This window comes from Syngnathoides biaculeatus, chromosome 8, assembly GCF_019802595.1.
Source record: "Syngnathoides biaculeatus isolate LvHL_M chromosome 8, ASM1980259v1, whole genome shotgun sequence".
In the NCBI taxonomy this organism is placed as follows: Eukaryota; Metazoa; Chordata; class Actinopteri; order Syngnathiformes; family Syngnathidae; genus Syngnathoides; species Syngnathoides biaculeatus.
This window is the reverse complement of record NC_084647.1, coordinates 16,215,566-16,229,732: the sequence shown is the minus strand read 5'-3', so window position 1 is coordinate 16,229,732 and position 14,167 is coordinate 16,215,566. Positions and strand designations below refer to the sequence as shown.

At 44.3% G+C, this 14,167-nt stretch overlaps 1 protein-coding gene and 1 pseudogene across 1 annotated transcript in view; one reads left to right on the top strand and one right to left on the bottom strand.

Moving 5' to 3' along the window:
* Window positions 1-14,167, top strand: part of robo2 (roundabout, axon guidance receptor, homolog 2 (Drosophila)) — a 377,328-nt gene that overhangs the window by 127,807 nt on the left and 235,354 nt on the right. The gene's annotated exons all lie outside the window — the stretch shown is intronic.
* LOC133505430 (5S ribosomal RNA) lies at window positions 6,810-6,928 on the bottom strand (annotated as a pseudogene).

Genomic DNA, 14,167 nt, shown 5'->3' with positions numbered 1-14,167 from the left:
GTGTGATGATTTCTTAATTAGTGCTGTAGGTTTAAGACCCAACACCCTTGCACCCTGCAATTCACAGCAGGATTAGATTCCACTTCATGGTGCTTTCATTGATATCTATATTTTAGCACCTCTCTCAGTTGATATTATGGTTTATTAAAACCCACCATGACAGGTTTACTGGAATGGAGGTCATATATGAGGCTCTAACCTGTGTCATTTATAATTCATTGTCAGAATATGCTCTTCTTAGTGGGATTAAAGTTTAATAACGCGACGGGCTGTGTAAATACCCCATTGTGCGGAGCCAGTGTCTTGGCCTGGTGTTGAGGCTACCTCTCTGGCTGAGTGGCAGGTTGGGAAGTCGGGGGGGGAACGCATCTGCTAACGGGAGACGTGATACGCTGAACTCGGGCTTAAGCTCCCGCGAGCCCGGCGTCAGCGGGACAAACTGCGCCGGAAATGTGTTTTGCTGCTGATAAGGCATCCGGTCCGGAATGGGGGCGAGGATGAGATGCGGCCCCTATCTGTTCTGCTTCTTATTGTGTCGTTGGGCCAAATGGAATACTCCTGTGAAGGTTTACGTAGGTTTAAGCGTGTGCAGGCGCACAGGGATTGAGCTATACCGTAGCGGTGATTCTTGACCAATGTGTCGTGAGAGATCATCAGGTGTGGTGTGGGAAACGATCAGCAAATCATTTATTTGCTCCAGATAGTTAGTCTATTTGCTCAGCTACAGTTTCTATGACACTGGCATATAGTGACAAGCAGAAGAATTAAAAGCTGTTCCATAGAAGGCTGAGGGTATATCATTTCCCTGTGTATTTTTTGACGTTTTTCAAATGCTCATTGAATGTCGGGAAACTGCTTAGAGAATATTTTCACCATGATGCCGTGATGATGCTCAATGGCACCACTAGGAGATAAAATGACTAGCTAAATATTTGACTCTGATGTTGCTCTTTTGAGATTGAAATGTGTACCGTGCTGTGGCAATGGCGTTAGCTAACGGGCTAGCATTTTTAATTTGTGAAATGAACTCGAGAAATCCCAAACAAACATTTTATACCTCTGAGAAAATGTCTTCCCATGCGGCCCTTTACACTTGGCTAGTCTGCTGGCCGGTAGATTTGCGATCTTGTCTGTACAACTATTTTTGGGACTATCTGGGGTTGCAAGTTTTAACATGGTTTTCAGTTCAACCCAATAGTATTGACTCCGGTTCTGCCCACCCGCAAGTTCCCTGGTGCCTCTTAATTACAAACATAAGGAAGAATCACTCTATCCATTGAAGCATTTATGTATTTTACTGTAGCTATTTTCAGTTTTACAGTCACCTGACCGCGTTTAGCTTAGCCGGTCATCACAATTAGATCGGTCTTGTTTAGGGCCAAATTTAGGCGGTGGACTGGGTGGGGTGGGCCTCTGATTGGCCATCCCTCAGTGGTTGTTAAATTACAGCTGTACCACGGGAGCAAACTGCTGCGTTTCTTCCGTGTGGTCCCTGCTCTCCTATCAGTAATGGACGTGTCTCCTGCGTGGCAGGACATCGCTACACCACTTCAGTATGCTGACCTTTCGGTTCCGTCGGGTTCCTGGCAACGCACGACTTTGTTGTGATAACATTTGAGGAGATTGGGAGGCTCCGGGATGCCAACGCTTTTCTTTGGCTTCAGTCGAAGCGGTCCTGGTGCAATTTCAGACTCGCGTTGCATCACTTTGGCGTCACACCAAGCAATTAACCCCCTGAAATGGCAATCGGGATTGTTTGAAATCCTTTCCGTCACGTGTGGGCTCCCTGCGGTTTCCATCAGGCAACAGTGGGTAGGGGGTGATACGACTAGATGATGCGACTTTGAGTGTCTGTGTATTCCTAATTTGGTTTTCTCCTTAATATGGCCATGAACTCCCTTCAAAGCGATGTGCATGTAAATGTATATCATTCGTGCACCCCCCACATTGACCCTCCCCGAGGCCCTTCTCTTTCAGGTTTATGGTGCACATTATGACATAATTGCTTTCATTTGGGTGCTGCTTGTAAAACCAAAGCAATGATGGCAGGAGGGGGGCGGGGGGAGGGGTGCTCCTCACAGCCTCTTGTCTCAGCCTCGCCCACCCTCCGCTGGTCCCGCGGCACAATGGGCAAGAAAAAGCGCTAGGACCCTTTCGGAATATACTGACAGAGGCGCTAGATTGCAGTCCGTCATGACGGGCAGGTCAGAAGAGTCACTCAACTCCACGCGCCTTTTAAACGCGAGTCACTTGGTCATTTGTGTGCGAGACAGCAATGGTGGCGGTCGTGCGATTTCATCACATAAAACAACTTGTATTGTGGCTCCCTTGGGAGATGATCCTTTGACACCGAGGAGATGAAACACTGGGGGAGACGCACAGTGTGGTGTGTGTTCAACTGGAGCAGAACCCAAGTAATCCCAGAGTGAATGCACTCCCTGTAACCAATGGCTCCGCATATGCTCAAAGAGCCACACAACCGATGTTTAGCTGTTTTTTTGGTCTGCGTGAGTCGCGCAACACTGGCGGTGAATCTTTTGGGAAAAGTTGTGTTTCCACTAGTTTCTATTTTTGATGATAAATGAACCATCGCTCCAGCTCTACTAGCATATAATACTACCCCTTGGCACCACCATAGTTGCATAAGGTATCATCCACAGATCCAACCTTCATAGCCCCTAGTTGTCATGGTCCTACTGGTCCAGCCCTGGCTGTGCAGGGCCCCTGGACACCTGTGTTTATTAGGAGGCGCACACCTGCACCTCATCAGCTATAATGAACCCTAGTACTGTATATATAGGACCCTGCAGATGGTCTGGCTTTGCCAGATCGTTGCCATCCGTGCCTCATTCCCGCACTTCCGCATTCCTGATCCTGAACCCCTGTGTACAGACCTCCGCCTGTCCTCCGACCAAACCCGGTATCTTGACGCTCCTGATACTTCTGCTCGCTCTGACTGACTCTCCGGCATTCGACATTGGAACGAATACAGATCTTCCTTTAACTGCCTTCCTGTCTACCGAGTCGTGCATTTGGGTCCACCCTAGCGTTCTGGTTATGATACTCGTGGGGTATGTCATTGGTCATGGGCCTAACTTTAGTAGCCCCGAGTAGAATACACCATTGGCCAGCTTTCCGACATGAGCGGGTTACCTGGATAGCGTATTTCAATGGTCATTGGTTTAACCTCAGGCGGCACAGTGAAGTAACCCATTAGGGCGTTGGCCTCACATTTCTGAGGACTGTTCAAATCCCGGCCTCATCTTTGTTGAGTTTGCATGTTCTCCCTGTGCCTGCGCGGGTTTTCTCCCACTTCCAAAAAACATGCATTCATTTGAGATTCTAAATTGCCTTAGGTGTGATTGTGAGTACGGCTGTTGTCTGGCTCTGTGTGCCCCGTGATTGACTGGCAACCAGTACAGGGTGTACCCTGCCTCCTGGCCGGTGATAGCTGGGACTGGCTCTGGCACTCCCGCGACCCTTGTGAGGACAAGCGGCTCATAAAAAGGATAGATCCCAGTAGTCTCAGTCTATGTTCTGCCATGATGAACCATCAGTCCAAACCTTTTCAGCACCAAGTAAAGTCTTGTAGCATGTCATTTTTTCATTGGTCATATTATATATATCCCCTAGTCATGCATGCCATTGACGACCAGGCCCACTTGCAGTCACTGGTAGTATATGTGTGAGTACAATCCAGTTATATTCAAAATAGTTAATATATTACATTTGCATTCATCTTTGAGAACGATTGGTTTTAAAATTTTTAAATGCATTGTTTTATTAAAATTCCCTGCACTCATCACCTGTCACCCGTACGTGTGATTTTAGCTTCTACATGTGCGGCAACTTTAAAAAGTGACCAAATACTTTCATGCACAGAAAAACATCTTCCCAAATACCCGCCATTTTTTTCCTTCTTACACAACTAAGCTGTGTGTTTTACAGACTAAATCATAAATCATTAGCGCTGGTGTCGGATTTAAATTAAAGTATGATGTGTGACAACCTGGGGCCCAACCCGCTATTAAGCACTCACCCAATTTATGGGCCGGATTATGAGACCCCGGGGAGGTTTGATTTTAACACGGTCCTGCTACTCCCCCGACACGCGGGAGCCGATCGTGCATTTTTACACGGAACGCATGACTTTCGTTTACTAAAAATGTCTACGTGACTCTGCAAGTCCAACAATTTATGACTTCATCCTATACCTGGGACGTCTCATCTTCATCGTAGACCCTGAAGACGATGCAAAAAAATAATTGTAAATGAATTTGACCCACTTTTGCCTTAGGCGCTTCTCAGGGACGTCACTGGGGAGTTGACTTGTTTGAATTAGGTCGCTGCATCAGCATGAAGGTGCGCGTGCAAATATCTGCATAACAACCTGCGTCCTACTTTTAGTCCGTTAACTTTTCCTCATGGGAATGAACATATGGATGCTAGTGCCAATCCGTAGATGAATATAAATAATGAGCACAGTCATGTTGCACTTTTAATCCTATAGAATTATTCACCTTTTTTTTAATGTGCACAACATGGGTCAGAGTTTTAATTCTAATCCATTATGTTCCAAAACTTGTTGTTACCGTTAGTTGTTGTTACTTTGGGGTGAAAACTCGGGAATTTTTTTTTGTTGCAAGATTGACCTCATCTCCGAAATTCTGCCAAACCTGCCCCAATCCGGAGCAGGTATCCAGATAGATGACCCTTGTTGAATTCTACTGCTTTCCAGCACCTGTTGGCGGAACATGGTGTCAAAGTTTGGTGATTCTTTTGTACTTTCTCTGTCCAAAAAAAAAAAAAAAAGAGGGGCCAGGGCGCCTGGAGAACACCCGTGATTGTACCTTTTTTTTTTTTTACATTCTTTTAGGGAGTCACACTGGTTTGAGGAAGTCAATGGTATAATGTATATTGTGTATGGTTCGATTCTGTACATTCAATAACAAAACCACAAGGCTACACATGGATACTTTTGCTGTATGGCAACTGACTATTGCATTTGAAATGCACAAACATATCTTTGGAAACGATGCATTCCTGGACAACCAATATTTCCATTATCCCCCCTGTTGCTACTCATTTTTCCACACCATTGGCCATAATCACATTCTTTAAAATTAGGCCGCATGCTGAACTATTAGGCCAAGAACGGCGGTGATATTATGACCTTTTTTGTAGTGTTTGATTATATCCTCAGGACAGGGCAGACACCTTCCTGCTGCAAACTAATCAGCTGCAAAAAAATTACTTATTGATCCTCAGGCTAAGTCTAGAAGGGCGGTGGTTGTAATGGGGGGGTTCGACATTAGGGTCAGTGGGGTGGGGGGTATGTGATTGCCACACGGCACCAACCTGCATCCACAACTGAAAATAAATCAAATCAACAAAGACATTTTTTTTAACACAAACCAAAAAACATGATGTTCAATCTCATGGTTCCAGTAGAAACTAGTCCATTAGTTTCCCTTCTGATACGCACGTTTAGAATTGATTTTTGGACATACTCCGCGCATGACATTTAGCTCGGAAACATAATAGGCGGACTCAGTTGGCAAAGCATGATTATACAGAACAGGGCTCAGTGTATATTGACTTTTGCAACACGCATTAGGGGCTGAAGACTGGTGCGCGACATTTATTTGGTCAACGCTACGAGCTAAACATCGTCGCATTCTTGAGCTGGCCCGGGGGTCCCGTGGCATGGACCGCATTGATCCCGTCTTTTCCAAGATGAATGGATTAATTACGCGCGTAAAAATCTACAGTCTGGCGTGATAGACGGATGGACCTCGTGATAGAGAAAGCCATTAAGGCAAATTGTGGGCGTTAATGAGTGTAACGGTGCCGGGGGGTGCGCCTCGGTCAGGAGGCTCACTCGGTTCCATCAGGCATTAAAGCAGCGCTGTGTTAATAATGGAAGTCCTTTGAGTGTTACATTGGCTTGGATTGATGAGAAATGTCGCCGTCCTTGTCGTGGCGAAACGTCGCCGCCGGGCACAATCGCCAATGTTGTTGGTGGCCGTGCCAGGACACCTCTTGTGTTGTTTTGTGCTAGCGTCAGCATTAAAGTTACTCTTCAGCTAATGCTAATGCTAATCCGAATAATTTCATCTGCTGTGTTTAGCCTTCATCAATGCCTTGGATCCTACTGCTACTAAAAAAAAAAAAATATATATCAAAGATGTTCTTAGATTCGTCGCTGTCTTGTAAGTTTCTATCACGCTTGTCTCAGGCTGTTTAAATCACATTTGAGTGAACGCATTACTCCAGTCGCTCGGCCCGCAGCTATATGTAACAACTCATAAAGAGCCAATATTTCAGCCATATTGATTCCTCGGGTTAAATTGGTTTGAGCTATGAATGTGTGGTGTTGTGTACTGAAATGTTTTGCTGCCGTAGGGGGCAGGATGACCTTGGATGGTAGTTTTCATTCCCTTTTCTTTGAAATTGAAAATTGAAATGTTTTTTTTTTCATTTATTCCATCGCTGAGCCCCCTTTCACACATTTTTTCCTTTTTCTGATAGCGTCTTTCTTTTTAATTGTAGTGACCTGTGTCAATACTATTTGGGTCCTCTCAACCTAAGGAACTCTCTTTTCTGCAGTAAAAACATACGTGTGAAGTAGTTTCTTAGGATTTGATGTTAGGTAAACAAAACAGTACTCGGAAACTCGGAACAAACCAAAAAAGTGCATCTACAATAATGGAGAAGGACAAGACGGTCGGAACGCATATTTTGTTTAGCACAGTTTTACGTTGGATTTCCTTCCTGATGCAATCCCTCTGCATTTAGCCAGGGAGAGAAGCTTACAGCACCCGGTATTCCCAGGCGGTCTCCCATCCAAGTACTAACCAGGGACAAACCCGCTTAGCTTCCGAGGTCTGATGAGTTCGGGCGTTTTCAAGGTAGCGTGGCCATAAGCAGAACGACAAGACAGTATTTTCTATATTTTCTTCTCGGCAATTTTTATCCAAGAGGAGACTGAGGGCATGATAATTTGACTCTGTAAGGGAAGACTGGAAAAAAAAAACAAAGACACAGCTTCAGTTTATGCTAACATCGCAATACATGTTTTTTTTTTCAGTTGTAATCGTGTGGCCTAAAGGTTATGATAATATAGAAATAAACGCACATTATGAGAGCAAGGAACCCCCACTCTAAAAAACACACTGACACTCAAAACTCACTGCAGGCAGGCTAATGGAAAGAAGAAAGAAGGATATTGTGTGTCAGGATCTTCAAGTTATGGATCCAGCCATCCATTATCTGAGCCGCTTATCCCCACAAGGGTTACAGAAGTGCTGAAGGCTATCCCAGCTATCATCAGCCAGGAGGCGGGGCACACCCTAAACCGGTTGCCAGCCAATCGCAGGGGACAGAGAAACATGCAACCAGTCGCACTCACAATCACACCTAGGGGCAATTTAGAGTCACCAATTGATACATGTTTTGGGAGTGTGGGAGGAAACCGGATTGCATGGAGAAAACTCACGCAGGGACTGGGAGAACATGCGAACTCCACACAGGCGGGGCCAGGATCGAACCCGGTCCTCAGAACTGTGAGGCTGACACTCAAACCACAATTATGGATTCATTGTGATGAAATACGACATTTCCAGAGGGGGAATGAAAATAAAGAAACAAACTGGAAATAAATTGTTGGTGGGTGTGCTGGCGGCGAGCGGGAATCTTCAGTGTCAGACCCTCGGACGCGGCTCAATTCAACTTTGGCGACGATGAGCGGGAGGTCCGCAGCGGGTCAGTCAGCAGCCGATGAGCTGCCACTGTGAAAATCAATACTTGCTTTAGGAACAACAAGCCTTATTAAAGCATAAGCCTTTTCCTTCCCTCCGCGAGGAGAACGCTGCCTCACAGAAATCATTACGCTTCGCTCCAGCCACTCGTCACGTTTTCAATTGTCGCGTTTGACCAGGGCATCTTTTCTTGCATCCTCTAATTTCCTCTTGTTCGGATCTTCCAGATAGCTGAGTATGAGGGACTGATACCGACACTGGTGTTGATAATGGTGCCGATACTAGAACTACGAACTAGTGGGCGGTGAGTAGAATGAACTTGCGAGTGAAACAAAAAAACAAATCTTGTGTCAGGATTTTAGCATTCGGATCGCAACGAATCAAACAACATACTGCTTACTTTACCCTCACCAGAGCTATAACTGTTGCAATGCTGCATTATGTACATATTCCACGATTGTGGGCTCGTCTACGTTTGCAGCTGCTGACATTTTCACTGAGTGAGCATCGCTTCTGTGCATATCTACCTAAGGTTTGTGTAAAAAAATAATAATAATAAAATAAAATAAAATACAATAATAATGAAAAAATGGCCTTAAGGGAAGGTGGCAGGAATGAATAGGAATGGGAGCAGGGCCTAATATTGGCACTACAGAGCACTGGTTGACAGTTGGTAGTCTTAACATCTGTTACTCTTCCTGGTGGTCCTGCATGGGATGCTCCTGAGCCTCCTGCCTGAGGGGACCAGATGGGAGAGAGGTGAATTGAGTCTTTGATGATGCAGAGAACTCTTTTTCTGCACCTTTTGGTCAAGAAAAAAATGGCATCAATGCCGCAATATAAACATTTTAAATATTCCCACACCGACAGTGCTTTAAAGTATATCGAAAGATCACACATTACTTTTACTCAGCAAAATGTTCGATATCTGCTGCATTGTTGCAAACTTCTATGCATTTTCTTCATCATATATACATGTGTATTTTTTTTTTTTAAATATTTGTTTGACTGCCGGGCAGTAATGTGGCTCAGCTGGTGAAACATTGGCCACACAGTTCTGAGGGCCTGGGTTCGATCCCGGCCCTGCCTATGTGGAGTTTGCATGTTCTCCCCGTGACTGCGTAGGTTTACTCCAGGCACTCCGGTTTCCTCCCACAGCCCAAAAACATGCAACATTAATTGGACTCTCCAAATTGCCCCTAGGTGTGCATGCGAGTGTGACTGTTTGTCTCTGTATGCCCTGCGATTGGCTGGCAATCAGTTCAGGGTGTACCCGACCTCCTGCCCATTGACAGCTGGGAAAGGCTCCAGCACTCCTGCGACCATTGTGAGGATAAGCGGCTAAGAAAATGGATGGATGGATATTTCATTGACTGGCAACCAGTTCAGGCTGTACCTTCCTGCCTGAAGATAGCTGGGATAGGCTCCGGAGCTCCCACGACCCTTGTGAAGATAAGTGGCTCAGATAATGGATGGAATTAGAATATTATTTATATTTGATGGACACGTGCTTCTTCTTCTTCTTTTCCTTTCGGCTTGTCCCGTTAGGGGTCGCCACAGCGTGTCATCTTTTGCCATCTTAGCCTATCTCCTGCATCTTCCTCTCTAACCCCAACTGCCCTCATGTCTTCCCTCACCACATCCATAAACCTTCTCTTTGGTCTTCCTCTCGCTCTTTTGCCCGGCAGCTCCATCCTCTGCACCCTTCTACCAATATACTCACTCTCTCTCACCTCTGGACATGTCCAAACCATCGAAGTCTTCTCTCTCTAACCTTGTCTCCGAAACATCCAACTTTGGCTGTCCCTCTAATGAGCTCATTTCTAATCCTATCCAACCTGTTCACACCAAGCGAGAACCTCAGCATCTTCATTTCTGCCACCTCCAGTTCTGCTTCCTGTTGTTTCTTCAGTGCCCCCGTCTCTAATCCGTACATCATGGCCGGCCTCACCACTGTTTTGTAAACTTTGCCCTTCATCCTAGCAGACACCCTTCTGTCACATAACACACCAGACACCTTTCGCCAGCTGTTCCAACCTGCTTGGACCCGTTTCTTCACTTCCTGACCACACTCTCCATTGCTCTGTATTGTTGACCCCAAGTATTTGAAGTCGTCCACCCTCGCTATCTCTTCTCCCTGTAGCCTCACTCTTCCCCCTCCACTTTTCTCATTCACGCACATATATTCTGTTTTACTTCGGGTAATCTTCATTCCTCTCCTTTCCAGTGCATGTCTCCATCTTTCTAATTGTTCCTCTGCATGTTCCCTGCTTTCACTGCATATGACAATATCATCTGCGAACATCATGGTCCAAGGGGATTCCAGTCTAACCTCATCTGTCAGCCTATCCATTATAACTGCAAACAGGAAGGGGCTCCGAGCTGATCCCTGATGCAGTCCCACCTCCACCTTAAATTCCTCTGTCACACCTAAGGCACACCTCACCATTGTTCGGCTGCCATCATACATGTCCTGTACTATTTTAACATACTTCTCTGCCACACCAGACTTACGCATGCAGTACCACAGTTCCTCTCTTGGTACTCTGTCATAGGCTTTCTCTAGATCCACAAAGACACAATGTTGCTCCTTCTGATCTTCTCTGTACTTTTCCACTAGCATCCTCAAGGCAAATAATGCATCTGTGGTACTCTTTCTAGGCATGAAACCATACTGTTGCTCGCAGATACTTGGGTTTGTCCTGAGTCTAGCCTCCACTACTCTTTCCCATAACTTCATTGTGTGGGTCATCAACTTTATTCCTCTATAGTTCCCACAGCTCTGAACATCCCCTTTGTTCTTAAAAATGGGAACTAGAACACTTTTCCTCCATTCTTCAGGCATCTTTTCGCCCGCTAGTATTCTGTTGAATGAGTTGGTCAAAAACTCCACAGCCATCTCTCCAAATTGCTTCCATACCTCTACCGGTATGTCATCAGGACCAACTGCCTTTCCCCTTTCCTACCAGATGACACACCAAGTACTCTCCTGCCTGTCTCTCTGATCACCTTGGCTGTCGTCGTCCAGTCTTCCGGGAGCTTCGGTTGTCCATCGAGAGCCTGTCTCACCTCTTTCCGGAAGGCCGCACAACATTCTTCCTTTCTCAGCTTCCACCACATGGTTCTCTGCTCTACCTTTGTCTTCTTAATCTTCCTACCCACCACCAGAATCATCCTACATACTACCATCCTATGCTGTCGAGCTACACTCTCCCCTACCACTACTTTACAGTCAGTAACCTCCTTCAGATTACATCGTCTGCACAAAATATAATCTACCTGCGTGGTTCTACCTCCGCTCTTGTAGGTCACTATATGTTCCTCCCTCTTCTGGAAATAAGTGTTCACTACAGCCATCTCCATCCTTTTTGCAAAGTCCACCACCATCTGTCCCCCAAAGTTCCTTTCCTGGATGCCGTACTTACCCATCACTTCTTTATCGCCCCTGTTTGATGGACACGTGCCATCTTCATTAAAATTCATTGTTTTCAAACAACACTAGATTATAATAAAAGACATTTTCACCAAAATTCCAAGCAGTAATGGCACGACCAAGTATTGGTTCTTGTTATCGGCGAGTACTCAAATGTAAGTCATCGGTCTGAACATGGTGGTATCGGTGCATCCCCATTGGGTCCGATTGCAGCAAGCAAGCCAGATCGTAATAAAGCAACAATAAATCCTTACCAGAAAAAAGGAAGGAAAACACCAACGAGTAAGAACTGACCTATACGTAGACATGGATGTATGTTTTTTATGGTTCTTATCTTACAGCTTGTACTGGACTGTTTTTTCCCTTTCTTTAGTTGGATAGTAAAAACATTTTCCGTGGCCTTCCATCTGAGGCCATCGTAAAGGTAAAAAAAAAAAAAAAAAAACGCTCACGACTTTACAGCCCAGATGAACTTTTCAGTTTTACGTGTTGGACCTTGATGGCAAACATTAAAGTCCCAGGGTCGCCTCCTCGGTTGCGCGCCTTGCACCAAACTATAAATAAGGCTGGAGATTCAAGGCTGCTCCTCTTTGTCTTCTGGAAGGCTTTAAGAGCAACAGCAAGACACCGCAGCATTCAGTCTTTCTTCTTTATTGAGCCTTTGTTGGTTTATTTATGTATTTATTTATTTTGGGTGTACCACTTGGCGTGCTTTGGCCAGTTAATTCATGATAATCGCCCCCTTGCACAATAGAAATGAGAAGAACGAATGCAACTAATCCAGTGTTGTATCATTTAACAGAGGCACTCATAGGCCACGCCCCTTTGTGTTCAACACAATTCTCAATGGCATCGCCTTATAAGGCAGAGGAAAATCAACTCTGGCTCTATTGTTATGATTCAAGTACTCTATATGAAAAATTAAATAAATTTGCTAACTTGAAGAAATGATTCATCTGCTGTACTTGTGTAAATAAGAAATAGAGAGTGTATTTGTGTACCAAATTTCAAATGCATTTTTTTACGTCAATCATGTGCATCTGTTTTGACAATTTTACACAGCAATAAAAATTTATGTTACACAAAATAATCTGTTTTTTAGTAAGTTAAATCACACTAAGAAGCAAAGCAAAGCAAATTTATTTGTATATCACATTTCATACACGAGGTAACTCAATGTGCTTTACATAATTAAAGGCATTTGTAGACAAAGATAAAACATTTTAAACGGGATAGAAACCATAAAAATGACAAACAAAATATAAAGTAAAGACAGTTAAAACCACATACAGTGCAAGTAATATGATCAAAAAGTGGATATATTCTAAAAAGCATAAGAAAAAAAAGAAGAGTTTTCAATCTGGATTTAAAAACATTCCCACTTGGGGCTGACTTCACCTCTGTTGGCAACTTCTTCCATTTGTGTGCAGCATAATTGCTAAATGCTGCTTCACCATGTTTGCTTAGTAGCAGATCTTTAAAATCTATTCTAAAGCTGACTGGAAGCCAGTGCAAGTACTTTAGGATTGGAGTTATATACTCTGACCGCTTTGTTTTGGTCAGAACGCGAGCTGCAGCATTCTGAATGAGCTGCAGCTGTTTAATACTCTTTTTTTGGGGAGTCCAGTCAGAAGACCATTACAGTAGTCAAGTCTACTTGAGATAAAAGCATGGATGAGCTTTTCCCGGTCTGCTTGACGCATACAAGACTTCACTCTAGATATGTTCTTCAGATGGTAGAAGGCAGTTTTTGTGATTGATTTGATATGATTGTTTGAAGTACTTTGCAAGGAAAATGAAAACCCACCATGTTTCTTCTGAGATGACCGCTCTCGTTTCCAGAGGTTTAAGTGAATATCTTTCATCCTTTTTAGTATTTTTGCATGAAAAGAATCCCCTACAAAACGAAAAGAATCACCTACATAGTTTTGTTGAAATTTCTGGAAACCTTTGAGAACTTTCCTTTTATTCAAAATCGTCCCAATCATCCACTCCAAAGCAAATTTGCGTTTTTGCCACTTTAGGGCTCCTCAGAGGAGGGAAAAAACTCTCCAGTTTTCATTTATCCCCAGTCCAGTGTATTTCCTTAGTGCTAATTAGCCGTCAGGGCCTGCACATTGCACTTTGTGCATTACTTGGTAGTAATTTTCTGTTTCTTGGGGTATGAGCTCTGGACCGAACATTTGTCAGTGATCTTTCGTGTTAGTGTTGTGTTCCCTTTCGTTTCATGTTTTAGTTTCTTGTTCTCATCCCTGATATTGTCGTTATGAGTCTCATCCATCAAACTTCCTTAAGAGATTCCGAAACTACAGTTACCTGTCTTCAAATGTATAGCGTCAAAGCAAAAAGTCGTCAATAAGTGCACAGAACTGAAAAGCTGGCATGTGTTGTACTGAATGCAACCGCGAAGAAACTACGTACAAATACTTACTTCCCACCTCTGTTGGCAACAGAGCAGAACGTTAACACGTCGTAGCACTTTGCTAATGAACAGCTGCGTTGGCACTTGCTTTCAAAGTATTACACCATCGATGACAAACGAACTGATAATGGCTGAACCAAAACATTCATTCGGAATCACTCGCTGTCCTCCTCTGGCCAAAAAAAAAAAACATTTCTAGGCGTGGCAAGACGATGCCAGAAAGCAACAACTGTCGAGCCGGGGCCCATTTTGTCTGATTTTTAGGACTCCCGTCTCTTATATGATGATCCGTTTAATAGGAGAAGTAGCGTCTGTTCTGCGGGTTTTATTAACAGTCGTCAATAAAAATGGGTTTAGACGAAAGTACGCGTCCGCCGCCGATCGGGATAAAGAAGCTATTCTCGGAGCAGCAGACGTGGCTGATACGGCGATGGTGGGGGGGGGGGTGTTGAAAATAAAACAGATTAAGACAACAAAGGCGTAAAAGAAGAGTCGTTTAGTCCCGCGTGAAAGCAGATTACCGAATTAAAAAATACAAAATCTTGATTGCTT